The sequence below is a fragment of the Lissotriton helveticus genome, chromosome 7 (assembly GCF_964261635.1).
Source record: "Lissotriton helveticus chromosome 7, aLisHel1.1, whole genome shotgun sequence".
NCBI classification, from domain to species: Eukaryota; Metazoa; Chordata; class Amphibia; order Caudata; family Salamandridae; genus Lissotriton; species Lissotriton helveticus.
The window spans coordinates 987,569,929-987,591,045 of record NC_136068.1 but is presented as its reverse complement, the minus strand read 5'-3'; the positions used below and the strand labels follow the sequence as shown (position 1 = coordinate 987,591,045).

The following is a 21,117-nucleotide window of genomic DNA, read 5'->3' as shown; positions in this document are numbered from 1 at the left end:
AGGGGGATTCCAACAGAAATGCAGACAAACATAGGTCTCCCGCACCACTACATCATGTAGGTGATGAGGTCTGGCTTTCATTAAAACCACTGGCCAATCCTGCATCCCTCCCGAAGATTTCACCCAGACACTTCAGGCCTTTTGGGATTACACATTTAACAGCTCCCTCAGCAGTTGGATTTCAACTACCCTCACATTGGCGCATTCATCCGGTGGTATACATTTCTAGAGTAAAGCCTTTCAATTCACAAGCACCAATATCACCTCCTCCTATTGTTGTAGAAGGGACACCGGTGCTTGAGGTTAAAGCCATTCTTGATTCCAGAAACACCTCAGGTCACAGCAGTATTTGGATGATTAGAAATGGTATGATGCATCTGACGGATCTTAGGAACTGTCAGGATTAAGAAGGGGCAAGCTCTAGAGGCAGAAAAACCTGGAAGTTGTGGAAATCAGGAAAATTGTGCCTTAGACGTAGAATGGCAGCCAGACCTAGCCTGGCATGTGTGCCCTTCGCTAAGTTCTATTCAATATCGTCCAGTTCACCACATGGCCTTCTCTTCCTTGACCTTTGTTTTGTTCTCCTTCTGTACAGTTGAAAACTAATCTGTAAGCAGATTGTTGCTGCTTCATTTGCTTACTTCCTCGCTATACAGCTACTGGCATTTGCATTTTGGGCTTTCACCTGTTTATTGGGACTATCCCCTGGCAACAATCACCACAACACCATTTGCTGAAGTTGAGATAAGAAGAACACCAACTGTAAATTGTTAAGAATCTTGTTATTGTGGGGATACTCTATTAATGTGGTATTCCTCCGGATTTACGGTGTGGTAGTACCAGCATATAATGTTAGCTCCAATACCATTCTGTACAAGAGGGGCCACTGACTATTTGAACGAATACTTAGCTAATGAACGAACTGTCCTGAGTGAGGGATGGCTCTGTATATCATCATCAGAGGAGGAGACGTTATTGCAGTGGTGTTTCTCTTTCCCTCTTCCCCCATTCTCCTTGTAAGTGTCCACAGTTTTTAGTAATTCATCGGAGACATTTCAAGGGCAAAGGGGAGGGTTGGGTTCACATCAGATGGTCACTCTCTTGGACCTTAACAGAAGCACTCTGTTCCCTGCTCACCTGAAACTTAAGTGCTAACTAGTGCAAAGGGTGCTGACTCGCGTTATTGCAGAAGTACAGTTGCTGGTTAACTCCCAGAAAACACAGAGACACAGGCAAGGTGGTAATGCAGAAGTACAGTGGTTTGTCTGCTGCCAGAAAAGATGGTAGGCAGTTGCTTGGCTAGTGAAGTCTATCCGATGTTTGCATCCTTCGCAGGCAGCTGTGCTCTAGTGCATTCCTCAACAATGCTTATTGCACATGCAAAAATGAAACAGTGCCTTGGGCTCATGAGCACTGCTCATGCTCCCAAACATGCATACCTTTTGCCTGCAAGCTTGTATAATTGGATCCATTCCATTTTTTGCAAATATCCAAAATTCAAAACTGGGCTGGCACCCAGTTTTTGACCTGGAGTTTGTTTAGATTTGAGCTCTCAATTGTCTTATTTTTACAGCGTTATTTGTTCAAGCTGAAGCACTGGGAACTAGCAGTAAAACATTAGTTTATCGATCTGAGGCTCTATGATCCCTGCCTCATAATCTAAACTGCCAAACTTTACAACTGCCATGGAGTGGCGGGAGAGAGGCGGGTACTGCAGCTGAGGACACAAATGTTAATTGCATCACGCATATACCACAGCCAGCAGTTGGGCCAAAAGTACCTCATGGGATCTTGAAATGCGCCAACATGCCTCTCTTCTGAGCAATCTATCTAATGTAGTATCATTCCAAACTGGTGGTCTTAGCCCTCAAGCATACCAAGAGGAGCTCTGCAGTTTTTGTGCGATATATCCTGTCTGTAGAGTTCAAGGCACTGTTAGACACCTAAAGTAATCTAACAAGTAATCTAAATAGCCAGTAGAAAATGGAGGGCAAGTCATATAAAGATCTGAACAGGCATAAAAAATGATTCATTCCCTATACAAAACACAAGAGGCAGTCTGCAAAGGGTTAGAATGCTTGCCTGTACACTGAGGAGCACCAGAAACAGAGCTAGTAGTGTCAGTCTCTAGCAATATATCCATCCAAATAAGTATGCAAGTTTCCCTTATGTACTGGCAGTAATCGCATGTTCACGCAAATGCCCTCTCAGCAAGTTCAGGTCCTGAAGAAGAACACACGATTCATTTTTTTAAAAAGGGTTTTAAATGCGTTAACAAGTTAGCCAAAAGGATTGGAAAGAAGGCAGTTGGATTATTTACAGTGTCTGGAGAGGGGATAAGAAGAATTGTGCCCCGTTACTAATCTCTTCCCCCACAGCATTAGCAACCTCCTTCTTTGATACAGTGTAGGAACAACAGAAGCAGAATCAAACTAACTCCATTACTGCGCTCCCCTGCTTTGTTTAAGAAATATGGTAATGGTGTATAAGATGAATTATTACCTTTCTGTCAATGAGACTGATTAAATGTATATACGGAATGTGATACGAATGTTTGTTTTTATACTTTTATGCACACAAAGCTTTCTTTTTTTACACTTTCTAAAGTCATGGTCACAAAATCTGGATTGATTATGAATAAATTATATATGCATTTTTGTAAGGTCTATTTGATGATCTCCTGAAAAAAAAAGATACATAGATAAAGAGTGAGTGCATGTACCTGCGTGTTTTTGGTGCAGTATGCAGTAAAGGTATCGATTGTCTCCAACCGGAAAGACACATTAATCCAATATAGGGAAACTACTGACTGAAGGTTATCTGGACTTCCCTCCTCCAAAAATGCTTCTATCTTGACTTTGTTTTGTCCAGTGTCCTCCGAGATCGATTATTATTATTGAAGCTTATAAAGCGCACGGCTACCTCCAATGGAAGTGTCCTGGCGCTAGCAGTGCATCCAACCAGTAGGGGGGGAACAAGACTAGGCCATGAGCTCTAGGGGAGGCCAAAAAGCCAAGTTTTTAACCCCTTCAGCGCGGGTGACAAAGCCAGCTCGTCATGGGCGTTACCTGCGCTGCGCGCATGACGAGCTGGCTTTGTCACAATCAAGCCATTTTTCAAATTTCAGCGCACGGCGGGAATTCGCGGTAGCGCGGAAGCGGTTAAAGCTTTCTTAAACAAAGATTCCGACCTGGTCTTCCTCAGATGCTCAGGCATAGAGTTCCATAATGTGGTGGTTTTCACCGAAAAGGCACGGCCACCTATCCTGGCCTTTGCAAAACGGGGGATCACCATTAGCTCCTGGTCATTCGATCTGACTACTCTGTTCTGGCTGCATTTCTGAAGTCTCTGCTTCAAATATTGAGGACCAGTGTCTCTAGTTGCTCTATGCGCCAGGGTCAGTGCCTTATACTCTATCCTTCTTTTTACCGGCAACCAGTGTAGACAACGCAAATGGGGGGGTAATGTGATGTTTCAATTGCACGTTCCTAATGAGCCTGGCTGCCGCGTTTTTAATAATCTGTAACCCCTGAGAAAGTACTCAGGGAGACCAAGGTAAAGGCTATTAGCATAGTCAAGCTGCGAAGTGACTAATGCATGAACGACAGTCTTCCTACAAACCATAGGCAGGAAGTGAAGGAATCTCCGCAGAGCCTTCAACTTCCAGAAACACATTGAGACATGAGAAATTTGCGCTTTACCAGTAAGTTGTGAATCGGACTTCAACCCTAGATTCCTGGCAGAAGCAACTGGAAGGGGAGGTGGATTTAGCTCAGACAGCCACCAGAGTACCGACCGAGGGAGAGTGGATTGATTAAAAAACAGGACCTCCGTTTTGTTGGTATTTAGTTTTAAGCAACTATCCGTCATCCACAACGAGATATTAATAAGGCGCTGCTTAAAATTGGCGAAAGCCGTCTCGTGTTCCCTGAAAGAGAACACCAGTTGCGTTTCGTCGGCAATACGAGACAACTTTTACCCCCATTGCTCAACAATTGCCGCGAGGGAAGTAAGATGAACATTAAAAAGGGTTGGGCTCAGAGCTGAGCCCTGAGGGACTCCACACATGAGGGGGCTGGAAGCGGAGACAAGAGGGTGAAGAATCACTTACTGTGGACGACACTCGAGAAATGAGCGGAACCAGGCCAGGACAGTTTCCATCACTCCTAGATGTTCAAGTCTATTAAGGAGAGTCCTGTGTGACACCGTATCAAAAGCTGCAGACAAGTCCAGCAGCACCAGCTTTGCGCAGCGGCCCTAATTTAAAGTTTCACGGATAGTCTCAACGACGTCAAGCAGAGCTGTCTCCATGCTATAGCCAAATCTAAATCCTGACTGAGTCGTTCAGATGGTTATTCGACTCCAGGAAATTCGATAGTTGTCTCGGAACTTCCGTTTCAAGTATTTTGGCCGGCACTAGAAGAGAGAAATTGGCCTAACATTTTTGAGCTCTGCTAGATCAACGTCCTCTTTCTTGAGAATTGGCTGGACATATGCTTTTTTCCAACTGGTTGGATAGACCCCAGTATCTAACGAAAAATTTCAGATAGAGTTCAAAATAGGATTGAACCAGGGGGCTAATAGGTTGAAGAATCTAGCAGGGCAGGGGTCAGACGGAGAGCCCGATTTTATTTTATTCAATTCCACCAGAGAGACGCATCCGGGCAGAAAGGGCAAAAAAAAGACCACATGCCCGAGTGATGCGGGGTATGAGGTAGCAGATCTGGTGGTCCTGAAAAGAGAAAGGAGGAATAGATAGCTTGAGTTTTGTTCTGAAAAAAGTGGCTAAATCTTCACAGAGAGCCACTGAGGGGGGAATAGTACTCTTCAGGGCTTGTGGTTTAATAAAACCCTGGTTACTTCTTTCACAGAGTTGTCAGAGGAATTAATCTGATTGGCAACGTAGTCCCTGATGATCTTCTATGAAAGCAACATTAGTAAACTTTCATTATTTGGGATGCCAGTCCTTGCACCAACAAATATCAAGCTAGCTAATGTTTGGCTTTCTTCATACTCTAAGGGTATAAATACAGGCAAGTTCCCATATGGCAAAGTGTTGTGAATTTAGTCTTAAGCTTTGCATATAAAACCACGGTCTGCTGCATGTGTAAATTCTGCAATCCTTGTTCACACAATTGTTGTTAACAGTAACTATTTAAAATACTGCTTTGATGCTATATTTACCACAAACAACTCATGATTTTTTTTTTACTTTTCTCTCCAAACCCGATAGTGATTAGCGCCTAGCAAATGCCTTTCATGTTCAATTGTTTATTTGTCTGAGGTACCAGGAGACTGCACTAATAAGCAGAATGCAAATCAAACTGCCGCACAATAGACATATTTATGGTAATTCTAATACAGCATAAATAATAGCAACGCAGGATACTACACTGTTGTATCAGTGGAACCCTGCCTGAGTGATGCAAGATGGAATGTTGGGAGTGGGATCTCACAGTTGGAGAAGGGCTAAGCGCCTAGCTGGGTGCTCCTGGTGGGGCTAATATCTACTGTACTACTATGCTGTAACCAACATTAATAAATCCTCCTGAAATACTACTTCCAGCGTGGACTTGGTTACTACATTCGGCCTCAAATAGTAAAGCATTTGTGAGGCCCAAAATGGGTATCCTATACAAGTTTATAATAAATCAAACCACAAAAAAAGCACAAGAAACAAGACAGCCGCCCCATGCATACGTATGGATTTTACTTAGCACTGTAGGACTTCCTTAAGGTTGCAGTTCTTTAATGAAGGTAAATAAATTAGGCTATAGGGGGTAGACCAGGTGACAGTGCTGAAGGATAAAAGTGCATTACCAGTCAAAGGAAGCCAAGCTTCAATCAATAGCGGAAGGAAATAATATGAAAGAGCTGGCAGAGGGAGAGAAAGTGGAGCAAATCAGGTTGCACCACTACAAGAAGATCTTCAGTAACTCTTTTTCGTAAAGTAATTATTAAAGCCAAAAAAGGAAAATTCTGACCCTAGTGACAAAGCAGAAAATTATGCACCTGCACTTTATATGCCATTTACTAAACTCATAAAAGCACAATGGGTGCAGTCAGAAGCTCGACACCTTCCTTAAAGGGAGAGGTGTGGCGCCGCGGCCAGGGCGACTGACGCTGGAATCTGAGGATCAGGGTTCGATCCCCGGCTCCGGCGGCAGGTTAGCCCAGCACCATGTGACTCTGGGCAATAGCTCGCTTACTCTTCCCGACGGCCCCCAGCGCCTAGAGACCCTTACGGGTGATTGTGCGCTTTACAAATGTGGATTATTATTATTATTATTAAAGTTAGAATCAAAATGATTTTAATTTTACAAATTAAGCAGTAATACATCAAATATTCAACTGTTCAGCCCTGGGTCAAATGGTCCTGATCCCAATAGCAAAGCTGCATCGCTTCTATTTCCAGCGATTCATGAAAAGTGCAGTGGAGAAGAGGCTAACTAAAGACAAATCACACTCATCCCTTAAACACAAGTCCACTTTGGAGATAGAAGAAACCTGCTTGTGCCATCACCCTAAAACCTTGAATGTTGACAGATACCCATTGTAGCAAAAACGATAGAAGATACAATCATGAACAGCTTCAGAAATATCTAATAGATGGAAGCCTGCTAGACCTTAAACAGTGAAGCTTCCAAGTAAACAATGGAATAGAGTCTGCTTAAGAAAGACAACTGTGGCCAGCGAACGGGGCATTTGGAACATGGGATCATACTAATAAGATTTTATAGAGCATTTGCATGGTCAATATTTGTTGTAGTCTTTTTTGGGAAAGAGAAACTTGGGGGGGATAATAGGGCGTGGCCAAGCAAGATGGCCAACCGGCAGGTCTACAGAGGAGCTCCCGGCCCTAGCCTAAAATCCTTCAATATCCTGCTGTCTTACATGAAATTTTCTACTCTGTGACTGCTCTTGCCTGATGCTGCAGAAAACGGGCCGCCCCTGCCCCCGTCCGATTTGGGGCCCCACAACTTTGCTGAAGCCCTGCATGGCTGCGGGTGCCCTGGCCAATGATGTGCAGGGCACGGCCGCTGAGACTTGCTGTGGGCCACTGCTGCTGCCTGTGGACCTCCCGGGAGTTTGCAGGGTAAGGCGCCGCTCCTCGCAGTTCCAGAGACAGCAATCCTGCTTTGCATCCTGACCGCAGAGCTATGTTTTCCCGGCACCCTCCTTCTCACACCCAGCCAAAGATGGCACTACACAAAGGGCCGCAGAGGCCATACATGAGATGGTCGGGAGATGGCCCTGGAGACAGGCGCATTTCTCAGTCTACACTCTCATTTCTGCCCCGCCCCCTTTATCCTGGACATTGTGCTGCCAGACCTTGCCTGTAGACAGGGGGCCTATTGGGGGTAGAGCCTGCAACTGACTCGGCCACGTGGGGACCAGTTGATTGTGCAGCGGCTACCCGGTGGCGAGCGGAGAAGGCCTGGTGCTGCGCTTTGGCCTTAAGGCCACAAGAGACCTTTCTTCCTTCCATCCCTGAGATGTTTCTGGCCCTTTAGGCAGAGTGTGGACGGTGGCAGCCACCGCGGTGTGCCAAGGCTGGGCAGGAGGTTGCCCGCCTCGCACCCGCCACTCCCCCTCCTATTCTTGGTCCTTGGACATCATTCTAACTTCCATTGCCTGGGAACCCAACTCTTGGAGCCAATCCTCCAAATTGTGGGGGGGATTTCAACGACGTCATGGCCTCTGTGGTGGACCGCTTAGGTGTGCATGTGGACGCCTGAGCTTCCTTTGGTAACTCTGATCTGTGGCAACAGCCACATCTGACCGCCAGGGACGACTCCGGGAGACATATGGTCTTTTCCAGGACAGACCACATGTTTGGCCCAGCAGGCGAGGTGGCCGAGGTAGAGAAGGTGGACTATATGGCACGTGGCCACTCTGACCAATCCCCTCTCTTGGTAACGGTGAATGGGAGGAGCTCTCGTGGCTGAGGGATTGGAAACTTAACATATGGAAATTGAGAGACCCGATGGTTGCTGGGGAGATACAGATCAACTCGTAACTCTACTTTAGAAAAAAGGGTGAGTGGACCCAGTGGTGGTACTCTGGGAAGTCTATAAGACTGTCTTGCGTAACAGAGCGCAAAATAAAATGGGGCGAAAAAACGCAGGGGAAAAGAACCTTGAGCGTTGGTTCAAAGTCCTTGAGGGGACTTCCGGGGCCCAAACGGATCTGCATATCCTCCGTGAACTGGAGGTGCTGCGTAGGGAATACAGTGACTTGGAGCAAGGGGAGGTAAAGACACAATTGCTAGCTACACAACAACAGTTGTACTAAGCGGGGGAGAAAGCGGCTAAGCTGATTGCCTGTCTAAGTCGCAGTGGTTAAATGCATAATCGACGAAGATGGAGTCTACCACTTGTTAGATATTGACATAAAGGAGATCTATGTGAGGTTCTACGCCTTTTATAGTGCCAGACCACTGAGAGATACAGCTTCTATGGCATCCTACTTGGACACGGTTGTGAGAGGTGGGTTGGTATATGCTGTCCACTAATTAAAGTGGGCACCTTGTACCAGTCAACACGACCCTTATGATATACGAGGTCAAAGATAACCTTTATTGAAAGCTATCCTAGTGGTATCTATGGAGAGCAGCCTTCATCTTGAAGGAATGTAAAGCAGCTTGTTTTACCAGAGTATCACCTCCTAAATGACTAAATGAAAGGAGAACCACAGTGTGTATATAAAAATATGTATTCATTAATATAACACTATCTAGTAGTCTCTAAGTGAGACTAGGGCATAAATCACACAATACTGAATCAATAGAACATTTGTAAAAAGCACAATACACAGCAGGCTCCAGAGGGAGACCGAACCATAAACTAAATAAATGGTATAACAACAATGACTTGTCTAGACCCAGTGCCTGGAGCACGTAGAATCACTGGGACCCCAAGGAACCAGTAGTTATCAAGAAGGGGAGAGGGTGATCAATAGATCCGCAGGGCACTCGTTACCACTCAAACAAGTGGAAGGTCCAATATCAGCCTGTGCCCCCACCAAGTCAATGTAAACAAAAAGGGTAGCTGAACCGTTCCTGGTAGAGAAGAAGCTGTGTATTAGGCGTGACCATGGGTGTGTATGTGGCACCCTTGGGCATCCATTTTGTTGGAAATATTTGCCTCACACACCCGGATGGGTGTCATGCTTCATCATCGGCGTTGCTCTTCGTCGGGGAGGCGGTGCAATCCCCGACGGGCTCACCTCAAAGAGGGGCTCTTTGACGGAGATCTTTTCTTCCAACAGCCTTATGGTGAAGTGCGGGTATGTGGGCAATGGAGTAAGAGAACTAGAAGGTGATTAAAATGTGGTAGGGGGTACCAAAAAGTACTACTTTATTCTGGGGGGTCTCCCTCTACGGTTAAAAACGTGAAAACAACTTCCTAAGCACCACTAAGTTAAGTGTGGTGGGACTCGGTGAAGTTGGATATTGACATGGTCAACATGTTTCTCGCACAAGGAATTTTCCGCGATTCTTCAGGACCTATAAAATATGTACTATGCAGTCATTCAACAACATGCAGGTGTCATGTGTGTAAATGCAAGCACTGTCGGTTTATTTTACCTCTGTAGTAATATCCTCTGCCTAATAGTCGGGGGTTAATTACCACATGAGTCTTCGGCGGTAATAGAACATCAGGGGAGAGCCATAAGGTGTAGCTCCATCAGCCCGTGTTCCTGCTCCTTGACCTACCCGTGACCGCCGGACTCGAATAGGTCACGCCTAATACACAGCTTCTTCTCTACCAGGAACGGTTCAGCTACCCTTTTTGTTTACACCCCAAGGAACCACCCAGAGGAGTGACACAGGGAACCCACGGAGGACGGGTGGAGTTAGGAAACACAGATGGGTGCTCCGTACAACTCTATGGGAAAGTCGCGGTTGGAAAATTACAAGTTAAGGACACCTCAGATAGGACTTCAAGTAAACCCTTGGGAACATAGGAGTCGGAAACCTGTGTTGTTTTCAATGGAGAGCTGCAAAGAAGTACTGCTGCCAGGAAGGTGAAGAGTGTCCGGTGGAATCCAAACCTGGATTCAAGGTGAGAGGAACCTAAAAGCAGAGGGGACAGTCTGGCTCACTTCTAGTGACCAGGGGCCCGGTACTCGAATGCCCACCGATGTTGGGTGCTTGAGGTGCAAAGAAGGGTTGTTTGACTCTGCAGCCACGGGGACCAGGAGACGTCTAGGATGACTAGAATCTAGAGGTGAGCTGTCCCACGAAGGATGTCGGGAGCTGAGGGGGTCCATGTCCGGCTGGAGCACCAACAAGCCTTGGCAACCAACTGCAACTCACGCTGTCAGAGGAAACAGATTATGGTGTGGGCCAGCAAGGTCCAGGGGACTCCCCAAGCAATGGAGAGTCAGGGTACGTCTGGAGCAACCAAGTAAGCCCAAGAATTCACAAGGTGACCCTCGATAGGACCCACAAGCCAATGGACCAGGGATCGCCAGGAGACCTCAAACAAGTAAGCAAAGGACCAGCACACAGGACACTTGTGGAGTAGAGGCTGGAAATCTTCAGTGCAAATACTGCTTGGGGTCAGGACTACACGAAGTCCAATGCACAGGCTCAGGAATCGTCACTAAGCATATGCAACTGCAAAAGTACACAGTGCACAGGGGTGCGGGCTGCATGGTCCCCACGAGGGATACTGGTCTCAGAATTGCTAAGAGGGAAGATCGACCTTAGGGACCTTCGGGAATCCACCTCCTGTGTTGCTGAAACCTTCGGAGTACTCAGGAGCTCGAGAGAAGCAAACTGGGTATATGTGTTTTGGTGCCTGCTTTTGCAGGGGAGTAACTCCTTTACTCAAAGGGAGATTCTTCAGTTGTGCAACGTCGTGCAGGCAGTCGAAGTACTTGGTTTCTGCTTAGAAGAATCTTGTCCAGGTAAAATCTAAAGTCCTGTAGCCAGGTAACCCACTTTATACTCATGGGACGGAGTTGGAAAGATTCTGTGGCCCCTCCTAGGGGAGGGGCAGGACAGAGGGGTGGCTACACCCATTTCCTTTGTCCAGCTTCGCACCAGAGCAGGAGCCAACGGCTCCCAGAACTGATTTGAGCTGGACTATGCACAGGGACACCAAATGTGCCCCCAGTGCAGACTTTCTGGCAACCACCCGGCCCCAATAACTAAATCCTGTCTGGGAGGGGGTTACACCTCCCTGTGACGGGATGCCCATTATTATTCCTTCCTCTGCGCAAGCTTGGCTCAGCAGCAGGAGGGCAGACCAGTGTCTGTGGCTGGCAGCATCCATTTTGTGCTGCCCAAGTCGAGAAAGCTGGTACCGGGTATACCGGTGACCCACATATGTCCCTCTAGAAGGGTGGAATCATACCTCCGACACCAGTTACTGGTGTGGAGGTATGATCCCAAGGTGTTCGACACCAAACACGACATGTTTCTAAGCAGCTTTTTAAAGTTAGCATTTACCGTGAGGTTATAATGCACTTAAACATATATGTCTGGCTGCATCACAGACAACCCCGGAGAATGGTCTCCAAAGGCTGCAGAGGGCATCTGCTCATGCAGGGGCACCCTCTCACATAAAACCCAGCACCCTGCCTTTAGGATTCAGGAGATATAGTGAACCCATATCTAAGTAAGTGGTGCAAGCACCATCTTACCCAGTCGGCAGTAGCAGACCTGTCATGTCAATTTGGATGACCTCTCAGGGGTGGCATAATACGTACTGCAGCCCATGGGAGGCCTCTGGGTTACGTATGCCCTAGGTACATGGTGTACCATATACTAGGGACTGATAAGGGTACCCCAGAATCCAATCTGGAGTGTACCTAAAGTACATGCATTACAATTTAAGGGAGAATGCAGATAGACTGGGGTCCTGGATAGCAGGATCCAGTCAGACTAAGCCAAAAACAGTGTGAAAAAAGCAAAAAGTGGGGGTAACCATAAGATGCAGATACTACTTTCCTACAACGGTGACACTGCCAACAGTCCCTGCAGACAACAGACCATACTTTGAGGATGTCATCGTGCTTGAGATGATCTTAGGCAGCCATTGGGAAACTGGAAATCAGGAAGACTCTGGGGCCCAATCGCCTTCCAGCCGAATTCTTCAAGTGTTACTTTGAGCTGTTGAGTCAGTATCTGTTGGTCCTCTTCAGAGAGGCCCAAGACAGAGACGAACTCCAACCGGACCTACGGTGCACCACTATAACAGTCATACACAAGAAGGTCAAACCAGAGATGAACTGTGCCTCCTAACGACCCATCTTCCTATTAAATGTTGAAATGAAGTTTTTGGTCACAATCTGATTGATCAAAACCAGTTTGGGTTCATGCTGGGCAGACCCACCAAACTCAATCTTTACCCCCTCCACAACTGGCTGTCAATGGTGAGCCATGGGCAGAAAACCACGTCTTCCTAGCATTGGATGCAGAAAAAGCGTTTGACGCGATTCATTGGCCATATTTTCACCACACCTTGTGAACTTTTGGCTTCAGCCCCAAGTACCGGCGATGGATTGAAGTGCTCCACCGGACCAACCTGCAGCAGTGCGGGTGAACAGGGTGCGTTCCTCAATCTCCTGGATAGGGAGCAACCCTGCCGGGAGCCCCTCCCTATCTCCACTGCTTTTCATCCTTCCCATTGAGCTACTGGCTGCCGTGATCCGTTCCCATTGAAATCAAATGATGATGATTGCCCTGTCTCACTGAGACAGTCAACACAATTCCGATTATCCTACATGTTTTCGAGGTGTGTGGTACATATTTGGGTACAATATCAACTGGAGTAAATCTGTGCTTTTTCACCTCTTTGCCTCCCTGGATCCGGACATTCTTTCCCAGATGCTCCAGGTGGAGACAGCTGATTTTCAATATCTGGATATGTTTGTGATACCCCCTCTCCTCCCCACCCCCACCCCCACAGGGAGACTTCTTTGGCTAGGAACTTGGGCCGGCTGGTGGCTGACTTTCAAGAAGAGGCAGTGAGATGGCATACACTGCCCCTCACTCTGTTGGGATTGGCATCTGTCTTTAAAATGATAACGCTTTCTAAATTGCTCTATGCCCTGCAAAATACGAATTATCCAGTTTCCAAGACAATGTTGGCCAGGATAGAGGGGGCATGCAGGCTCTGCTGTGGGATGGCGGTCTTCCTCGGATAGAGCTCAAAAGCATTCAGCGCAACCCATACAATGGCGAGAACACTGCACGCATCTCATTTGGTGTTTATAAATGACTGGTCATTTGCGCCACAAGACCGCTCTTCTTATTGGCTGGAGCGAACAGAGTGTACCACTCGATCCTACTTCCATTATATATACGACGGGAAGGTTGTTCATCAACTGCTACCTGTGACAAGGGATGTGATAGAGGGCTGGAGGAAGGTCACTAAATGAATAAGTTGGATTGGGAAGGTGACTGGTAGGGGGCATGGATGTGCAAAATTAGGAAACTTATGGGGTTTGGGACCTGGGACCTACTGGGTATCTCCCAGGTGAGGAACCTCCTGGAGGACAGCGGTCTTATGCCCTTCTACTCTCTTCAAAGAGAATATGGTATGAGTGCCAACCAATACCTAAAATACACCCAGTTGCGTCATGCCTGCCAGGCAGAGGGCATGGGAGAGCTGGACCTGCCCGAGTCGCCCCTCTTGAGGACAAGTTGCTCCTTGAGGAGCTCTCATCAAAGGCTAGCTCCTATATTTGTAAAAGCCTTAATAACAACATGCCATATACACTAGTTAAACTGAAGGCCAGATTTGGGGAGGGGCGGAACTTGAAGACTTGGACTGGGAGGCTGCCATGATGTACCCACTGGAGGGCGCCATAAGTTCCAGTTTACGATTGATCCAACTCAAGCTACTGCCCTGGGTCTACTATGATAGAGACCATCTGCATCGCATGCGGAGGGCTACGTCCCAGGATTATTTGTGCCGTGGGGTGACTAGGTACGTTCATGTATGCGCTATAGGGCTGCATGGCCATTCAAGAGTACTGGTCGCAGGTAGTGTGGGAGCTTGGTAGCGTGACGGAGGAGTGCATCCCTTTGGAACCCAAATATGTTCTACTGGGAGTTCCGGGAGATGTGGATGTCCCTAGGGCGAAAATGTGACGTATCTCGTCATGGTGCAGCCCTCCCCTCCCCCCCCCCGCCGAGGTCCAGACCATGGGAGAATAGAGGTTGAGAATGGACCTCTACATGGCAGCAGAGAGAGTCAAATATAGAAGTAGAGGTTAACTACAAAAGGTTTTTAAGATCTGGGAGAGCTGTTTGAAACATTATGACAAACAGTCTCGCTACCTGAAAAAATCTACAAGTGGTATTATCTATTATCCTACTGTTCTCAGTTACTCTGGCCATGTACCAGTCCTGTGAGAAGGGCACCCTATATATACCAGACTTCTCCCCTGCTGTTTGGCGAGCATTTGCTCCCTTCTTGATGTTTGTTTTCTGTACAGTAAAAATAAGAAATAAAGAAATTTTAAAAAGTGAAAATTTGATTCTTTGCAAGTCCGTGTTAAACAAGAGGTATGAAGCACCCAAGTTAGAGAAATCACAAAGTAGAGTTTCAATTATGAACACTGGTTAGGATCATGCCAACAGAAAATGTTATTTAAAAGAACCGAGAACTTCACCCACTGAGTGGGATGCTTAATAACTGGGTCTGCTCTTCGCCCCAGCTTAAGGTTTCTTGCTTCTTGTGCTTCTGTGGGAAAATAGCAATTTCCTAGAGCTCTTGTTCCCAAGGTTCAGAGTAGAGAGGTTCTCTCCATTACAACTTTCATTGTTTGAATAGAGAGGCGGGACCCTTCATGCAACTAAACTTGCCTAGTGGTAAACTCAATGTTATTATTGTGCTCTATGCCAAGTTTAAAAAACGTGTGTAGTTATTTTCCCCTTTATCCAATTGGATATGTTTCAGTAAATGTTCAAATCCCCAGAAGGAGTCTCTGGCTTTCTTCAGGACAGGGGGTCCCCGGAATCTACTCACTAATACATTATATCTACGACAGGTGGAATGTGTGTGCATCAAGCATGCAAAGTGGAACAACCTCCAGAGAAAACATATATATTAAAGTTCCTACACCAGTGTTGATGTAAGAGATATGGCACAATGCCTTAATAGGAACCGAAATATTAAAACAAAACATAGTGCCCTTTCATCTCATAGTTGAAGGATTACAAACTAAAAGCAGTTTATGAGACTAGACAAAACCAGCACTGCTACGGTCTTGGCTACAATCCCAAACAATGACTAAAATCAATAACTCAACCTTTGTGAAAAATGCTGCAAACAATGCAGGGTGATACACGCAATGAAACCCATATGTAAAACCTTAACCTTGCTCCTTTCGTGTCCAAACAATGGGGAAGAGCCACAAAGAAGGGGGTGACAGGCAGATCAGATCTGGGACTTTCAATCTCTAGAAAAATTATCAGTGACAAAGTTACAAAAAAAAAGGTATATGCTCCTAAATATAATTTAAAAAATAGGAGTCGACGTGGCATTTTCTAGCCTTACCTTTTGTCAGATAGAACAGGATCGGTTTACCTATTTGCAGTCATCCACTCACTTCCAAATCAGTAGGATCTGCTGAGAATAGCAGAATTTTAAAGGATTTTTTAACTTGAATGTTCGCAGTTTGTGAGTATTGTGGAGACCTGACGCATCGAACTATGTACACGAGTGATGCCATTCCAATTAACACCTAGACAGTGCCATACCAATGCCCTTCTTAGTGTGTATACAGTATTTACTCCAATCTCAAATCATTCTTGATTACGCATATTAAGGACAGCATAGTCCTATTTGGGGACTAAAGAACAATAGCCTTGTGTATTATTATGGAAGCTTGAGAGGGAAAATGGTGTGTGTATGCTAAATGTCTTATGTTATATTGTTCGGTTGCTGTGCAGAACATTTTATGGACTGTGTTGGATCACAAAAGTTAGGGGTACTGGATTAATCAGCTTAAGAATACATTTCCACTATTTTTCTCCCATTGTTGCTGTTATAAATAAAACAGAAACAAAGTGTATGTCAAGAGGTTAGAGATTAATTTAATGGCAAACACTGTGAATACTTCACGGTTTGGAAAATTAAAATAGCGGATGGTTGTCACTAGAGCTTGAAGAGCAGACGGGCGTCAAAGACGGTCATCGTTGTAGCGCAAAGAGCCAGTTGAACATCGCGAATGGGCGTTGTTGTAGATTTGCCTTGGCGGCCATAGCGGGCGGTTTGCTGTATCACAAAGTGCAGGTCTTGCAAAGCTGGATGCTGCAGACAGTCGTCCGCATGAAGAGCAGGTTTTACCACAGCTTCGCACTGGTGGTCATCATGGATGGTAAAGTCTTAGCACAGACAGGCCCATTCGTGGTAACGAGGAGCCCACACTTCAGGATGTTCATCTTCTCTTGTAGAAGGAGCTTCCCGAATGCCAGCTATGGGTCCAGGACCTGGAAGGCACCTCTTGAGGATCAGGATTCACACTAGGAGCAGCCAGCAACAGGGCTGCTGTAGGTCTAGGTGCAGGGGGTCAGGGAGGCCTCTGAAGCTTGTTGTGTAGCTGTAGCTAACACAGGAGGTCAGCCAACTGACCCTTGAAGTACTAAAAGGGTCCATAAGAGTTCTGATGAGTGGCCCAGGAGGTCCCATATTTATAACTGGTGACAGCGTTTGTGTGGGTGTACTTTTTGGCCTAACCCCACATCCGGTCCTTGTTTTTTGCTCTCCTGTCAAGGCTCCAAACCATCTGGGGTGACAAAAGGCAGGGCAGGCCTGGTGTCAAGTCCCTTTGTGTGAGCACAGGTACAAGCTGTTTGAAGTGTAAGTGGGGCTGTTTAGAGCCCCTCCCCAATCATTCTGTCAGGATGGCCTACCCTGTCCACACCTAAGCGCTCTTTGTGTTACTGTCTGGAAGCAATACATAAACCCCAACATCAGAGACATTTACAGTCATGAGAACCAGGATGCCAGCAGAAGGCACAAAATGGTTAGGACAAGAAAAAAGGCCAAATTTCTATAAGTGGAATTTTCATAATGAATTGTGATTTTAAATAAGGCTTTATCATTAAAGAGGATTTTAAATTAAAAGTCATTTGAGTATAAACATCTTAATGCTACCTGCTCCCGAACTAAAGTTAGTACTTATTAAATGCAACAAGGTAAACAGTGTTAGTCAATGGGAGAGATAGGCCTTAAAACTGTGAAAAACGACTATAGTATATTTTCACTGACAGGATATGTAAAACGTAAAACACACATGTCCTACTTTTTATATACAGTGCATCCTGCCATATGAGCCTTTGGATCCTACTTTAGGGGTGACTTTTAAATATTAAAAAGTAAGATTTAAACCGGCAAAATTTCTCTTTTGCTTGGTAGAAATGTCAGTTTGGAAGAACACTTCAGGCTGCAGTGGCAGTTCAGAGAGACGTTTTAAAAGGCTAATTTAGTGAGTGGCACAATGAGTGTATCTGCCCACTAGTAGCATTTAAGTTACAAACACAGGGTACATGTAGTACCTATGTTATTGATTTACAAGTAAATTATATGAATCAACCAGTGATATGTCACTTTTTCCATGTTTTAGGGAGAGGGGACGAGTCCTTTACCAGTGGTTAGCAAGGGAAAAGTGCAGAGTCACCTAATGGCAAAATAAGCTGGTTTGGAAACAGAAGGCAAAAAGCTGGGAGTGACCCAGCAAAAAGAGACCAGGTCCAAAGCAGTGACATATGCCGATTCCACACAGATCTCTGGAGTATGTTCTTAATCTTGTGGATGAGTGAATGATTATGCAAAGACTGCCAACACCCAACACCTTCAAATCAGGTGTAATCCCTGTCAAAATACTTGATGGCACCCACTTTCACTCATGCTACTGTGAGGGGCATTTTGGCATACCCTGAAATTCCTGATAAGTTCACTCTATGGCCGGCTGTCACTACTGTAACTGCTTCTGTTGTCATATCATGCAGTCCTGTACAGCCCATTGCTGCCATTCTCTACCAGGAGGTGGCGCAGTGCATGTTGCCGCGGAATTTACATGTGCATTATAGATCTGTGAATCTCTTAGCTCATGGTGGAAGTGAAAATTGAGGTTTATCATGAGAGCCCTGTGAATGCCTCACTGCAGGTTTACTAATGCATGATGATATGTCCCTGGTCGGGGATACCAAAACTGAGTTTCCCAGACAGGTATGTCATCTTACCTCATCCCTGACCTGTGACGACACCATCGGTTACAGGACTGAGACGGAAATTGAACCCTCCCAAGTCAAATGTGATATGCAGAAGCCACTCTTTTTATAATACTTTGATTCATGCACTTACCCATTTGTCAACAAACTCTGTGGCGTGAAACAAACATGAGACAGAGGCTAGCACCCAGCATGGTCATTTAAAGGCAAAATGATTCACATGGCAAAAATGAATTACATCGAAGTGCTGTCCTACTGTTTTCCCCCTCCATTGCCACTTCTGGACACCATTTGTTCTCTCCATACAAGTATCATCTCCCTCTCTTTCCATTCTTCATCTTATCGCTCCTGCCTTTTTTCTCTTCCAGTCTCTCTCTGGCTCTTGACTCCTGTATTCACCTCCTCAACTTTCATTTCTCGCTCTTTGCAGCTTTCCCTTGTTGCGCCATTTCTCTTTTCACTCGCTTCTCTTACCTTTCCCTCTGTCAAGCTCTTCGATCACACCTTCTCTATCGCCTGCTAATCTCCCACCTTACTCTTCTACACCTACTCTGTCACATTCTGCTAATTTTCCTCACTCTTATCCCCTGTATTTGATTGCTCTGGTCACCTCTACCTCTCTCATACCTCCTCACTTACCTCTTACTATCTCCCATTTCTAGCACCATCTAGGATTAATTCAAGAATTTGTGAAATAGTAGGTGAAGGCACATTTTACTATACCACCTCCTCGAATAATGGTACCATGTTTGCTATTTGTCCTGGCAATAAGGCACCCCCAGCATAGTAGCATAGGCATCCACAAAGTATTCCATTTATCAAACTGCCTGTGACTACTTTCTTGTCGCCTTCGCTTCTCCTCCTCCTCCTCCTCTCGTTAAATCTTTTAAATAATGAATCCATTTCCTCAACATAACCTTCTCTTCAAACCTTCCCCTTCCTCTCCCTCCTTTAATTAGCAGCCTTCTGCAAAATGCAAGATAAACGCTCAAGCAAGAAGGTAAGGTCGGTCTCAGATCCTTTATTCAGCACCTCAGCCACCTGGACTCCCTCACGGCCAGGTCCCAAACACACTTAGTTTTTCACACTCTTACTTGTTCAGACACACACCGGGGATGGCTATGTTTCTTGCTCTATCACTGAGAGAGCCATTATGCAGAAATGTGATTAAGGTGTCTCAGGGTGATTGGTCTACCAACAGATGGGTAGTAAGCAGGGCCTCAAAGCCTCAGGGTGAACAGAACCCACTGGTTCCTGAAGGTGAACAGAAGCCTCTAAAACTGATGCGAGTTTGATCCTTTGGGGACATGTTGGTCAATGAAGTGAGCTTCTTCGGAATGTGCACGGCCTTCGCAGCCTCATGGAGAACAGGGAATTCAGTGATCTGAGTGTGAGAAGGAGACTTATGAAACTGAAAATAAGCCTGAATGTCCCCCGGGCATTTGTTACACAGTCAATCAGTCAATTTACTTTATTCAATATTTATAATATAAGATCATACAAGTACAGATGAATATAATTTAAGACATCAATCAATGCATTAGCTACTTTTGTTGCCCCTAACTTTTCTAGGCTTGATATTAGTGTTGACTAATATTTTTTGGGCCTGTCCAGTATTTTCATGCTAGACCAGAGTATCATTAATTTCTGATTTTTTTCCAGATAGATTTGAAATATATAACTGAACAACAAAAGCAAGATAAAATCAAGGCAAAACGTGTTTTACTGCTCTCTAGAGAAAAGGTTCTTAACCTTGGTATTTCTGTGGACCACAATGAATCCCAACTGGAAGCCACGAACACCCTAGCCAATTCTACGATTTGAACCTCAACAGTAATACACAAAAACACACAAACAAGTACAAAGTATATGAACGCAGTACGCCTACTTTTCTCTACAACTGCATGTTTAAATATGAGCATGACTATACGCCGGTGTAAGACCCAAATTGTATTTAGAAAAAATAAATAAATCAATAGACAACCATTTGAAATCAGAGGAGTTTGCAGCAGAAATGATGGAACATAATTAATAACTGGATTGGCATACGGCCTAGGACAGACATGACAGCAATCGAGAATGGTATGGACAATACTGGACACCATGCAGGTTCTGACAGGGTTCCAAAGACAACATTGAACAAAAGCTTGAAGACTAGGTGCTCACTGTGCCAAAGAACATTGCTGCCTACTAAAAAGTGTGCTCTGCCTGTGGGATTATAACAGCTGTGCAAGAAATGTGTTTGAGTCTGTAAATGCCTACACAGGTGAGGCGGTGGATGGGAGAATGTGCAGCCGAGAAGGGCCAGTTGTGCAGTCTAAATCTGTGTACATGCATAGATCACAGAGAGGAATAAACAGTGGCTCTCTACGTGAGCAGGTGCATATGAGATAATAATATGAAAATAGTTTAATCCATTAACAATAATGCTTATTTGAAGACTATTGCATTACCTCCCCACTGTATTTGATATACGCATTAACACTGTCAGTAGAGATAGGTTTTCAAAAACAATAATCACAAGCAATTCATATGTGGGTTTTTTTTTTGTAAGAAACTGCTAGTTCAGCCTGGAGCATCGCCGTGTCTGAACGCCAACAGTGACTGCTCGCACTTACACGCCTCCGTTCACCGGTCCCAGGTTAAGACCCACCACGGTCTAGCCTACCCCGAACACACCTAATTATTTCAGGGCAAACGAAGGCAGCATTAACTAACATATCACAAATGAGACAAGATTTTACACAAACTGCTATTGAAGTACCAACTCTAGACCCTCCCGGAATCCTAAAACACATAAAAATGGCTGTTATTTGTTTTTCCTAGAAGGATGGCAATCCTACTGAGATGTTCGTGAGATTTATCAACACCCGGGGATAGTGCTGCCCCCACTTTGCGATAACTGGTGTCCCCTAAAC

At 45.4% G+C, this 21,117-nt stretch overlaps 1 protein-coding gene and 1 long non-coding RNA gene across 2 annotated transcripts in view; one reads left to right on the top strand and one right to left on the bottom strand.

Moving 5' to 3' along the window:
• Positions 1-21,117, top strand: part of LOC144769498 (uncharacterized) — a 362,974-nt gene that overhangs the window by 259,232 nt on the left and 82,625 nt on the right. The gene's annotated exons all lie outside the window — the stretch shown is intronic.
• LOC144769497 (proton-coupled amino acid transporter 1-like) overlaps positions 1-21,117 on the bottom strand; it is a 469,650-nt gene that overhangs the window by 448,310 nt on the left and 223 nt on the right. The gene's annotated exons all lie outside the window — the stretch shown is intronic.